Below are 15,008 nucleotides of genomic sequence, written 5' to 3' on the forward strand. Positions count from 1 at the left end.
CATTTACTCAATATATAAAGTATCAGCGGGCAATGATACTTTCCAACTGTGAGTTATAAAGTTTTTAGAAATATTTGAAGTTTCTAGTACAAGATTCTTTCCATCTATCATATCAATTCTTCCAAAGATCCTGAATATTATTCATGAATCCGATCCACATCGGCTATCTGGCTTGGCGCGCCGTGATAAATTGTCTGCATTCCGCGGCAGCGATTCGTGATAGCCCAAGGAGCATCTCCGGAAAATGTGTGCTCAGGTTTTCCTTTGCGAATTAAATAGTTCCATAGTTCGACATCCAGTAGATGGATTTTGGAAAATTGTGATTGATCAGAAATTTTTGGCATATTTTGTAAAAGATAATTGCAAGAATTAGTGATCGTGAATGTTACAATCTTACAAAAGTTTGGAAGTATTAGCAATCACTGTTTCATATTTAGAAACATATAAATGAGCATTTGGTAACCAGAGAAATTAATTTAAATTAAATCATATAGAAAAATTTGCTATTATTGGATTTTTTTCATCATTTATTGTAGACAATCAAAAGTACATAATTTTATGAGCCTATTTGATCCATTAAATATGTCGTTTAGAAATCTGCTCCACTGAGAAGATTTTTGTGTAGGTTATAATCTGTGTTAGTAGAAGAAACAGTGCTTGATTTAAGTTAGTAGGTTTTCTGGCCATTTCAATTTTTGAAATGTTCTTTATAATATCTCCAATTCATTTACACACTACTTACCATTTATCTTTACATTATTTTTTCATTGTATTATATATAATAATATATCCATATAAATGGATAGAAAGCGGTGATATTAATTTTAATAAATACGTGCACAATGAATTTGTTACTATAGAATATAGATAGATCAGTGTTATGTAAATGTAATTACATATGTACAAAGGAGTAAATAATGTACAATTTCACAATTGGCATTTGTGACACATCACATCATTGTAAAATTCGCCAATTTTTCCATCAGCCCTCATTTTACAAATTTGTTGTTTTATAAGGATCTTTCGAAGCAACTATCTCACAGAAACGAGCGCATGTTTCGCGCCCAGATCTTTCTTAATATCAGTTCGAGTTCACACCATAGGTAAATGAATGAACTTTCCACTAAGAAAATTAACTATAGCTTCATTAGATAACCAAGATAATGAAAATATATGTATATCATTACATTTTATAGAATATGTTTAAATGTTTCCACCACGTGTTGCAATTGTGTGCAGAATACACGATGTACAGGGATTACATTGAGTATAATTAAGAATTAGAGAAGATTAGAAGCATGGATGTTAGTAGAAATATATTATATATATATATATATATATATATATATATATATATATATAAATATATATAATATATATATAATAGTAAAAATATCAACAAAACGTAATTCTATTCTACTAACTTTTTGCACTCGGCTGTCCCCTTTATATTACTCGACTGTACCCTCTGAATACAATGACTTAGTTCGTATTGAAGCGTCGAATACAATAAATCAATAATGAGCAACATACATAAAAATTTCATAAATTAACTTCTCAATCATTGAAATATGTAAAATAAAAAAATATTTTATCCGCTGTGCTGATCTTCAACAAGGTATTTTACTCAAAGCTTTCAATCTAACACCTCATCTGAATTTTATCTCACATTCCGCATTCGCGCACTGGGAATATTAATCCTAGACACTAACGTGTACGTATAATGCCTTATGAAATATTATTTAGATATGTGGTCAGTTTTATTAATGATATTTAAAAGGCAGGTTATACGTTTCATGTAGGAAATGCCCGGCGGGCGTTTCATTTGCTCGTTTTTTGTTTCAACACCGTCTTCCTATCGCTCTGCACGTGGTGGTATATGCCTCATATCTGGTATCATATAACACGTAGATTTATTGCGTGCAGATCAGGTGTAAACGAGATGGAAATGGTAAGGGCCAGTTGTAAGGGATGGTCCAACATTGCTGCACATGAAGGAAATTATTAGTTTTTAATTAACTTACACACACCTTTTTTTCCTAACTTGGCGTGAATCGATTTGGAACGACTTGAATCGTCGAGAAAACATATAATTAGCAAAACCAATTCCTGGAAAAATATAACTCCTTTGTGAATTATATTTTTCCAAATGGTTATGTATGAAAGTATCAGTACATATAAATCAAGTATAGGCGATTTGCCATTACATTTAGGGAAGATATATTGACCTTATACTACATGGACTGCTAGCCCTCCATTGTAAAGGGACTGTGACGTCACTTGCAAAACGAGCATAGACGACAATCGTGGAACTCTCCCTGATTAAATTATTGAGTTATTTTGCACTCGACTAGCAATCCATGTAGTATAAGGTTTATGGGAAGACATGAGGCAACAGCGTTTATATGAGGATTCATCTAGTAGTTGTCATTTTCTACCAGAATGTTTCTTTTATCCTCGGTACTCGATCCCGTGCTTTTCTAGCCCTGTTCGGAAGAAAGATTGTGTACGGATAATTAAAGTTAGTCGAATTGCTGAAGGAAGGATGTTGAAGGGCGAATCAAGCGTGTAGTGTTCGCGCGTCGGTTATAAATTTACTCTTCATGAATACTAAAATCGAAAATATCGATCTGAGTCGTGTGGAGCTCAAGGCGTCTACGTAATTATTGTTTCGTCATGCTCCATCGCAATCTTTACACATGATTTAAATTTTACATATGCGTTTGGTTTCGAAGCTGTTATTAATATTTCGCTTGTGCCGATCGTTCAGCCATACGATAATGGGGATATATTATCGGAGAATTCCACATCCACATCCACAACCACAAATATTTACTACTAGCATACCAGAATCGTTGGCAGGATTTCATACCCAGCGTTTTATGATCCTGTCTTATTGTGATGGATCTAATGTTTCCTGTTGTTCTTTTTTTAGATATATGTATATAAATATTTGAACATCGATTATGACTAAAGGATCCTACTCATAGACCTTACACTATTTTTAACTAATATTTCAGAATTTTAACTATAATATTTCAGAATATTGATTTTTGACAGTATTTAATTCACTATGATCAATTTTTCACAAAAATTGTTATTCAATTTTTCACAAAAATTGTTTTTCAATTAAAGACAAATTTTGATCCGCCCATGGTCAACATTTTTATTTCTAAGTTTTTGCATTACTTTGATTTTGTTGATTATTTGATTTCTAATAATAGCGTTATATTAGCTTTCTTAAATTTCTTGAAATAAGCAATAGTTATAAATCTTTATCCATCTATATGGTGGTTGCGGGTGAATTCTTTAGAATCAATAAGTTTGCACATAAACCATTCCTTACACGATCGTAATTCTTCAACCATTTCATATCACGTCCCAATTCGTCTTTTAAAAATTCAAATTAAAATACATATAGCTATTACAAAACCGGGATTTATTTTGCATCCTCATAAAATCTTATTATCCCTTATAAAGTGTACCGAAATGGGTCAGCTCCGGGAATCGATGCGTTCACGATATCAACGAAACGGCGGCAGAAAAACCGCCATAAATATCATATTATTATGGCGTCCCGGAATGTGTTGTAAAATCTCCCAATAATTCTTGCGTTGCCCTGGCGACGACATGTAATTTAGATAAAGTTTGCGTGCACCAGTTCCAAATGGCCATGGAGCTGACCTGGACCTGGACTCTCGTATGCCATATGCGAAAACGAAGAAAATGCAAAAACCATTAAGGCGATTATTTACTAACTCGATATGAGGGAAACATTTAGAAAATTTCCGATATCTGGATATAAATTTGTTTATTATAGACCAAGGATAGTACAAAAACATATAGAGTTGTTCAATCTAAATATATATAAATGATATTCTAATAAAGTCATTGCGACATCAAATAGAACGTAAAAATAACGTCGTTATCCAAGTAATTCTTAGTGAATTTTTGTGCAACTGATTAATTTGAACTATTAGGTTAGTTCGTAAAGTTTTGTAATATTTCTAGATATCAATCCCTCTGTTTTCTCTAGCGTATCCCAATATGATCAGAATATGCAAATATTTAATCCATGTTACTGAAACAGTTTGTCATATAAATCAATCTGATCCTGTCACAGAATATGCATTGAACTGAGCTATATCATAAAATATGGTTATATTTTAGTCAATATATGGGAAATGGTACGAATCCTCAGGGTCCAGGAATCACAATTTATATTGTATACATAATGTTTATGGTTAGTTTACTTATTACCTCTCATGGTCAAAATAGTTGAAGCTAGAATATTCAAAGTAACTCATTTTTTCAAGAAAACGTATAATTTTTATAGATATTATTCATGTATAAGATTCATTTCATATCAATAAAAATCAATAAGTGAAGGGCAAAGCCAATTATGGAGAATAATTTTGTATATAGAAGAAATACAAGTAGGATTTAGAAGAACTACCTAGAAGAAGAATACACTGAAATTACTGAAGTAATACATTTGGTGATTCTGGAAACGTGTTAACAGATTTAGGATCAATTTAATGAAGTTGGATATGAAAAAAATTGCGATACGACTCCGCTTGAATTCACTCCGAGGGAGGAGTTGTATCGGAGTGGTAACTCCGAAGTCTATGGGTAACTCCGAAGTTACCCATCTCTAATGTACACTATTATTTGTTTCTTTTTTCAACCTTGAGACAAGACAAATATCAGTATAAATTCTTAACATTGTAATATACCAAGACCAGAGAGTTATAAATGAACCAGTGTGTTCAGTGTGCTTTTAGATTTTGGAGGAGGCAGCGGATTTTACATGTTGAGCTTTTTACTTTATTATGTTGAAATATCTAAGTGATTCTGGCAGTTAGATTTCAAAATCTACAATTTTTGTAAATTACCTACCACACTTTGCATAATTCATTTAATCACTCCATGTTGCATCGATTTTCTAATGTATCTCCAGCGCAACGGTTTAAAATTTATCGAACATATTTTTCTCTTATTTTATTCAGCTCGTTAAACTAAATCTACATTTTGCATATCTGATGCAACTTCGTATGCAGATTTTTCCTGCACTCGCGTCAAATATCAGCAATTGAGACATCGAGGTAACCGTTTACATATAAACCTTATAGGGCAGGTAACGGAATAGAGTGATGATTATTAACTAACTTACTTCACTATTTTTATTTGACAAACCAGTTTACCGGCACTGTGAACTAGATCTTCTCGATTGTGATGACATTCCTGATCTTTCACTACTGAAGCTGGTTTTATGCAAAACTTCTTTATTAGATCTATCTTTGAAAATTGATTTTAACTTTGGTGTCAGGAGTCAGTATTGTCGATGGTAAACGGATTTATTTTGTTTTTTTAATTGTGAAAGCATAATTGATGTTATTATTTCGTACTTATAAGGTCGATTAAATGCCTATTATACCTACTATAGAATTCTTCTTTATTGGATGATTCTTTTCTGATTCAATTTCCTTTTGTTTCATTCAATGTAATCCTCTTAATTGAATGCTTAATGAAATAAATGATTTATACTTTGCAAGGTCTATAGATATCTATGTATTTGATTACAAGACAATTGCAAAAACAAGGAAATCTTACAACAAAATGAGTTACATTGGAATTACATTCTTGAATTCGTTTTGAATTTTACTTCACCCAACTAGTAATAATAGTACAGTTTTTGTTTGCTAATTTTTCCATAAAGGCTTGTATGATCAAGGTATACAATGCGTCTCTATGTCGATCGAAAATTTATTGCTTCTCGAAGTATTACTATTTTGATCTAACAATAAGTAATTCTAATTACCTCGCAGATTTACTCACCTGAAATTCTTTTCCCGATCTCTCTGTCTATTTTCATCATCATTCCTTGACTGGATAAAAATAGTTTTTATGATTTCATATCCCGTAAATATTATTCTCTTTAATTTCAACGTTTCATAAAAAACTTGAGCTATGTAGAAATTGCTTCTTGGAGAGATCTAAGGTCTTCAATACTTCTTGGGCGATAACAACAACCCGCTGAGCGACAGTCCGCAATTTTGTCCCTGGCAACAAGGTTATTTTCTACCATTATTCTTATGATGACATCTTCAAGGAGGAATGTTAAATACGCATATTAAATGATAGAACTAATAAAGGAATTATTGGATATTTTAAAGGAAAATATTAGCTTTGAGTATATTGAGAAATTCAGGATACAAATAACAAATTCAAGAAAAATTTAAATTTAATTAAAGGATAAGGTGGTATCGTGACTATGGATACTGTCTTGATATACCAAGGTGTACGTTACGAGACTATTCTCTGTGATATAATCCAGTAGATATAAAATATAACTTGAAAATATGAATCAAACATATGCTTCATATGAAATATTCATGTTTGGGATATAAATATTCACTGTTTAAAATTAAAATATGAAATTTCCTGCACCGAATTCTCTAAAAAAAATTGTTCCATGATCTAAATATTGATCAAAAATATCTTTCATGATAAATATATCTCTTGGGGCATTGATATATAAAATTTTCTACTATTATTCCCTAAATTAAATTAACTATTAGTTTCCTCATAGACCTATTTTCAGACAGTAAAGCCCTTTGTATTTATTTTACATATTTTTCTACAAAAATAATGGTTCATACACAGTCTGAAAGTTTAAGTATAGGTTCAATATAATATAGATAAATATTTTAAGAGCTACAAAAAATTTAGGAGCCTGTTGCTAGTATTCTTGAGAGACAACCCTTGTCATGAAAAATATATTCCTTTCTTGGTACAATTTTATTAGATTTAGACCGTATTTATAAAATAATTGAAATCGTGATTATTTTTGTTCCTAAATAAACTTTTGATTATATTTTTATAGTGTTATCATTTTTTTAATTTTATTTATTAACTTTGGATTATTAAACGAACATTTTTGATCTGAAGTTTATGTTTTTATATTGAACAGATTGAGTGTTCTAAGAATTGAACAGTATTTTTGATTGAAGTAATTCTAATTCCACATAATTGTCATTCTATTTTTTTTATTTGTCAGTTAATAGTCATCACTCTCATTATTAACTTACCATAAAACAATCATACTTTTTTTCAACAACAAGTTGATAATTATTATCTGGCTATAAATTTAATCATATTAAAGTAAAAAGGACTTTGTATAAAAGTTATCCTATGTTTGAACTTAATGGAAACAATCTTAACTGCGAATAAATTGCTTAACTTGAGACGTTGAAAATTTGAATAAAATCTGATTCAAGTGAAATTATTAATATTATAAAATTTTCACGTAAATCCTAATTTTGAAAATGTGCTAAGAAAACTTCTCAATCTTTTACAATAATCGAAGTTATACCGTTATTTCATTTATGTTTAATATATCGATCTCTGCTGATCCAGAACACATGTCGTTTGAAATATGAGTTAACAGTTAAATAATTCTATAAAATTAAATAAAAGCTGTTTCTCGAATGGATTCCTTTTTGCAATGTCGTATACGTCAACTGATAATCTCTTATTAATATGTGTTATGTTAATGGTAAAGTAATATGCATATCTCTGAGTTTAATAACTTATAAGTATCACGCGTTTATTACATCGCAATGTAGAATACTGACTGCTCTGGATAATTATCTAAAACTTTGTTGTAGAAAAGTTAAGTTTAAAAAACATTCGTTTTATTTCTTGAAGATTCATAATTCGATATAATTTCTAAAGTTTTATTCAGACATATATTTTATGAATATTGCAGTCACCCAATGCGTAAAATCTTATTCCAAAATTGAGATGCAATTTCATTATATGTATTGCATTATATGTATATGTATATATAGACCTGCTTATTTTTTGTTTGCAAGACCTGTTCTTGATTAACAACGCCTACGGTAAATTTAATAAATTGCCGAGAAATACGATTGCACTTGGAGCAAGTTTTAGTCGTGTATTTCATTTTTGAACGTTTGTCCTAAATATTTCTCAATGCTAGAATGTCTAAGAGGAATTCTTACACTATTTTGTATTACTAGCCTGCATTTGAAACCACTATTATGTTTAAATGTTTTTGCGGTTATTTTATTCACATGTGCCTATCAGAATTACAAGGCGGCAAAGAATTTAAAATCTTCCACGTACTATCAGCAAACGATGGACGATTAATCGCTTTATTAGACGCTTATTTAGTCATTCGTTACTCGGATCGACGTAAAATAATGGTTATTCGTAAAAGCGCTCGTTTCATTGATAGCCGTTCTAGATTTACGATACTCTTTTATCAAATGCAATTGGAGTGAGCTCAGACTACTGCGATGTTATTTAAACCGCATTGAATCCGTCTATCGACGGCCCATTAGTTCCGCTGTGGCAAATACACAGCTTTCGTCTTGATAATCCAGCCTCGTACTTACTACTGCTCAGCCGAATGAATTAGTATGAACGATGACGTGATATCCGAGTGTGCAATGGTAAATCAGTTGTAGAGATTGTGCAATACAGTTATCTCATAGATCGCGCGTTCAATCCACTCTTGTGTTTGTATTATTGCAGCTAAAGATGCGCGGTAGGACTGTTGCCGTGCCATGCGCCCTACCTTGCCGCCCGATGCCAACCGTCACATTCTGAGTGTGACGGCAGAAGATGAGGCCGATCACGTTCGAAAACCTCCGCCGCCTCATGGGCGGCGGTCGGAAGAAAAAGGACAAAGAGCAGTCTTTCAAACGAAGCGATTCTTTTAAGCGGATATCTATTCGCAAAAATTATCTGGATCGCGGCAAGAAGAAGCAGCAACTGCAGAAGATTGATGCGGCTAACCGTGAACTCGAGGCCGAGAGGATTGGCGAAAGAAAAATACAGATAGTTGAAGAAACGGAACCGAGAATTGTTTCAGAAAACATCTATACAAAAGCTCAGGATCAGCAAAAAGTAACCAACAAACAAAAGACTGATGAACACCAACAAGGGAACGAGTACGTGGATTATGATTCGCACGATCGCAAAAAGAATAAAAGAAATTCTGAAGTGAGCTTGTCTCAACCCGTACGTAGGAGCAACAGTCATGCGGAAGTCACGGAATCGCAGGAAGACCTCGATCCCGCAGGTCCATCAGCTCTTCTGCATTGGGATCAATGGGCAAAACCACGAGAGGCCCGCATCAAGATGGGTTGCAGGGAGAAAATTATAATTCACGTACCAGCATCTGAAGATATGCCTGTCCCAGCGGTTCGCACGAAGATGCGGACGTATGAAGACAGACAAGAGCAAATGCAGCGTGAAATTATAACAGCCGAAAGATCTCCAGAACCACCTCGGCGAAGAGATTCTAGGCCTTCGCAGGCAAACAAGGGCGATGATTTGTGTGCTCTATCGGTTAGTTTAGGAAGAATATGGATGGAAGCACCTTTAGCCATGGCACCCCGAAGTCTGGAACTCCCTCGTCCTCCCACTGCTAGTTCAGTTGCTCTTCGAACAACCCATCTATCTTTAGACAGCGCTTTGAAAGGCAATAAAGATGAATCTCCTGTGACAAATGGATTACAAAAACAATTACCACGTGCCACTGTTATTAGAGCTTTATCTGATTCAGCGCAGGAAAGCAGTGCTACGTCATCTCAAAGAGTGTTTTCTAGTAAAGATTCAGGATTTTCATTATCAATTCCAAAACTAACAGAATTTTCACCTACGAACGGAGCTTTTCCAGCACAATCAGCTGGAGGTTTCTTTAAGAAAACGAAACGACCTAAGCCGAAACCATCGGTGAGTCGCGATGGATATTTCAAAAGGACCAGCGGAGCTTCGGAAGCTAGACCAGTGGCTCTCAGACGTAGCAGTACCAGATCAAAGAGACGAAGGCCTCGGGCGAAGGCAGATGATAGAATGTATCAAGTAGTCGTCAATCGGCCGCCACGATCACTGGCCGCTTTACGATTAGATCCAATGATATTCGTAGCACCAGAAAAACGTGATCCAACGGCGCGAAGAAAACCGTCTTTCGCAAACGTTTTGCCCGAGGTGAGGGACGTTCCTATAAATCCGGTTGCACCTGATACCGATACCGACGAAGGATTATATGAATGTATATCCGCCGGCGAATGTGCATCTGATACACCAGAAAGTGGTCGAATGTCAAGGCTGGCCGATTTTCCGATCGATGATGATTTTTATCAGTTTCCATCGAGTGACTTTTTGAGGTTGGATAGAACTTTACAGGACAAATTGGATGAGTTATCGTTATCGGAGAGTGTAGATTTTACTCCTGCTCATGTTAGTAAAATAGCGAATGATTTAGATCGCAGTATTTCGTCTTTATCTTTGTCTCCAACACCGTCGGGCGGTTGGAGTTTTTCAACTGCGAGTTCTAATCTGCAGCATCGGTGCCGCGTACTAAGGAACTCTGATTTCTTTGAAGCAAGGAGTCGTTCGCCTTCTCCTGAATATTCAGCGATTGACGAATCAATCGAAGGAGCGATTTCTTTACCGGTTATAGGTATTTCACCAGTGCCAAAACGTAGACAAGTCCGGCGGAGAAAATCCACTGTGACTTATTTACCGAGGGGCCTGCATCGAGCGCCTGCTACTTTGCGGAGGAACAAATCTAGACTGAGTAAGTAAACATTTAATTTAGATAAAAGTTTCAGTGTATTTGGACAACTTTAGCCGTTACCTATATCGGGTGCACTAACATTTACTTGAAACCGATTTATTTGAAATTATGCTCTATATAATTTCCCACAGTTTTCTACAATGTTGAGGGAGTGAAAGGCATAAGTATTGGGTCAATATTATCATAATATTATGTAAAGTGAAGGAGTATTAACATAAACGATGTACTGATTATAATCGCCAGTACTTACAATAGCGCTATATTTTTATTTAGTATGATAAATTCACATTACACTTGACATTAGAAAGAATATTTTCCTGTCAAGAAAAATTATGTGGAAATTGTGTCAGATATGACATGGGAATTTAAGAATTGCTATCTTACTATCTTGTCAGCTGGCAGAGAAAACACTTTATTGTTATTTACATTGTATTATGTGCAGATATAGAAAATACTTCAATAACATTGCTCTGAATATTTTATGTAAGCAAATAAATAGTTCTCTGAGTTTTCTGTATTTTCAGTATTTGTGCATATAAATCAGGTTCAATGTCAAATCCATTATTCCAAATTTCATTCAGGATATGTGAAGCGTGTTACTTGCGTTCAGATTTATTTGAAGTAGAACGGAAATTAATAAAACACATAAAAACATACCTTTGTTCATAGAACTTTTTTATTGTATTATATTTATAACAAAGCGATGTGCATCGAATTTGCCAGCGATTTTATAGTACGTTTTTAAAAACATAAAAACATGTTTACTTTAATTCCGTCATACCTTTATGACATTATTGAATTCGAAAAAATGTTTAATTAAAAGTAGAATTGAAAATAAACTATTTTATAAATTTCGCATGAGCGAAGAATTTATGTAAGGTACTTTATTAAAACAACATATTCAAATGTGGCTAAAACTCGTATGTTTTATTTGAAATTCTAGTATTTAATATTAAAAGTTAAATACGAATTAAAAACGCCTATTGTATATGAAATAGGTGATTTCAATCGAATTGGTAATTTTAAGCCTTCTCAACCTTCTAAAAACAAAAATACATCTTAATAATTTGTTATTTCAACAATTTAATACATATAATTTTCATTTCCACGTTTTTGCACAAAACTATTAAATATAATAATAGACTTAAGTAAAAACTTACTTCCTTCTTCTGCAAACCACTGTAGAATTCTTTCACGTCTTTCAGTCTTCTTGCGAGAAGTATGTATTTCTTGTGCAAAATGCTGCCGAGGTATTCCTCCATAGTGAAATAAAAACATTGCAAATTATATAATTAATATTTAATATCGGTATGATAATTTTCCGTTGTCGAAGGAAGTTTATTGAAAGTAAATGATTAAAATCAATGCTTCGATAAAATTTCTATTTGAGGTAATATTTGGATTACAAAATGGTAGTTCTTAAATAACTTTTTTTTTCATCTGTGTAATGTGCTATATTTATAATTGTAATATATATATATACATTATAGTTTTTTTCTTTATAATACCAAAACTTAATTTAGATATAATCCAGTATATTCATAAAAGGTAAACCACTGGATTTTTCTTTTAAAATTCAATATTATTAAATTAATTTCTCAATGTCTTGCTTTATAGACATTAATAATATTTTTTAATAAAATCTTAAACCTTAATTGTATTAGGGTTAATCCTTAATGTTTCTCAATGATGACATTAATTATAAGCAGGTTTAATCATTCTTTATGAATTGAAGTTTTTTCATATTTTTCATTTCATTCACAATCAGCTCAAATGCATTTCATTCGAGCAATCCTGATGAACTAATTGTGAATAAAATTTATTAGATTTTTTTTGTTATTTTTGGGTTATTGTGTCATTTTGCTATCTTAATTAAATTTAGTACATATTTAGTACATTTAGTACATATTTTTAATAGATAACCTTTCAAAATAAAAAAATGTTCGAAGAGCTGCAATTAAAGATTATCAAATATATCAAGTTTAAAAAATCAAAATTGTTAGATTGGACTAAAATATTTTACTTTCTTATTTTTTTTATTCTATAGACATGGGAGAATTTATTTCAATGTATATCAAATACTGTTTTTTCTTAAGATTGAGGATTTTTATTAGCATTATTTCTTTTATATGGCCGATCTTTTGATTTTTCATATCCGATCGTAAAACGTTTCAGAAAGTATTATTGCTCGGTTTTATGTACATGTATATTTTATTTGATTTTTGTACAAGAGGTTATATAGATAAATATATTTTTATTTTGCTATAATATCTAGAACTGTAATTTTATAATTAAAAATCATATCAAATAATATCAAAGTTGTTCTATGTTGAATTAATTCCATGTTCTATATTAAATTATTTAACATATTTAAATTATCTTGATCTTTTTGAGTTTCGCATGTATTTAAATTTTACAAATATGATTATATATCAAATTTATTATTCCATGGTAATAATAATATTAATTGCTCATTAGTATTTACTAGAACTTTGCTTTTTATTGTGTAATAATATTAGTGAAAAATATGACGTTACTGAAAATTGAATCGGATTTGTATTAGATTTATTGTATTCAAATAATTCCATCTGTAAACTTATGTGTTCTCTTATTATGACATTGTTCAAACATTTATTTTTACACATTTTTATTAATTTGTTTTTACCTATTATGCAATCAATAATTGCAGGTTTTACTAGAAAATCATTCAATATATATATATATATATATATATATATATATATATATATATATATATATATATATATATGAATTTTATAATCTTTTAAATTTATTATTCATCAAATCTGAATATATTTGCATATTATCATAAGAGAACCTTACCTACTTAACACATGACCATATTCATGTTCATAATAAAAAATGATAATATAATAAATATAATTTATAGTGATCGTAATATAATCTGTATATAATTTATGCAGTCAGACTTAGCATTTTAAAATATATTTAAAATATATTTAAAATATTTAAATAAGTGTTTATTAAAATGAGTAATTATATAATATTAATGTTTTTTTTTGTTTCTTTCTAGGTGAGTACATTTTTACATCGTAGAATAACATACGCCCTTAACACAACATATGGTAAGATTTTAAGTGTATCTAATTTATTTTTTTATTTCATGGTCTTGTTAAATAGAATTCGTTGTTGATTTTGCTTTTAAAGAAAAATCATTTTAATTTTTTTGATTATGTTTCTAAACTATTGCTGGTTAAAGTCATACCACTTCTATATTACAAGACTGATATTTTTAGTAACATAATATAGAGATGATATAAATACATTTCGGAGAATTCTATTCTTCATATCCCTTCAGTACTACATTTTTGTTTATTTTAATTTATACAAAAAATCGAAGTTATTGACATTATCCTATAACATAAAATCTGCGTTATAGGTTTATGTTAACAGTACTATTATTTGATCTTTTAATATTTGACAGCTTGTCAAACCAAATTAAATTATTTTACTATATGCTGTTATCAGCGCACTAGAAAAAACTTATCCCAGCTTATACTTAATTTTATAATAAAACTATAATCTCGCTGTTGTTCATAATTATTTTCTCCTCGTTCGAATCCAACTGTGCATTAAAACAAATTTCATTGTATTATATTGGCCTGATCTTTACGAAAGTTTCACTTAATTATCTACTATGTTTGTATCTTGATAGTAGATATCATTTACGTAATCAGAAATGTATAATACCTGTCGGCACGGCAGGCGGATTGACCTTATAAAATTGCAACTTTACTTTTGCAATTAATTTCGTAAAGTTACACGAATTCATATCTGTGTTTTTGCTCGGAACACAATACCAATAGATAATCTGATTTTGTAATCTTAACTGTCAATTAATTTATATAAGAAAATTGTTTAGATAGCTCTCACCGTGTAGATTCCGTGACCTTTGCAGTTTACCGTTTAATCGCGTTCATTGTTTTACTATTACTTGGACATGGGGAAATGTTCGATTTGCTGTTCTTATGCAAACATATTTTATGGACAATTTCCTAGTTCATATTTCAACCAACTGCAGTATGTTTTTTATTTAATGAACAGATAAATGATTTGGTTTTATACTTTTTGTAAGTAATTGTGATCCCCAGTAGAAATTTATTGTAGCCGGGTGGGGGTGAATCGTGGCGCAATATTTAAAACTTGGGCGTTTATTACCAATTTTTCGCTCATATTGACTGGAGCTAGTTTTATATGAACATGACAATACTTATTTTAAAATTAATGAAAAATGTGGTAAATCTATGGAAAACGTAAAATTCGGTTTTAAATGGTTTATTACAATTAAAAAACGTGCTCCCATCTGATTTGCGCTTCTAACATCATATTTAGGCGAAAAATACTTTATCAC

The 15,008-nt window shown here is 31.3% G+C and overlaps 1 protein-coding gene across 5 annotated transcripts in view; it reads left to right on the top strand.

Annotated features, from left to right (window-relative positions):
* LOC113383073 (disco-interacting protein 2) overlaps nucleotides 1-15,008 on the top strand; it is a 267,401-nt gene that overhangs the window by 124,987 nt on the left and 127,406 nt on the right. For 2 of the 5 annotated variants that reach the window (XM_026621329.1, XM_026621327.1), the window contains exon 1: nucleotides 10,511-10,615. The exons of the other annotated variants lie outside the window; for them this stretch is intronic. The gene's annotated coding sequence lies outside the window, so the exon portion shown is untranslated. Of the gene's footprint in view, nucleotides 1-10,510; nucleotides 10,616-15,008 lie in introns of those variants that run through there. 5 annotated transcript variants of the gene reach the window in all.

Source organism: Ctenocephalides felis, unplaced genomic scaffold (genome assembly GCF_003426905.1).
Source record: "Ctenocephalides felis isolate EL2017-DRISC unplaced genomic scaffold, ASM342690v1 CF-g0.4_SCAFFOLD_03570, whole genome shotgun sequence".
Taxonomy (NCBI): Eukaryota; Metazoa; Arthropoda; class Insecta; order Siphonaptera; family Pulicidae; genus Ctenocephalides; species Ctenocephalides felis.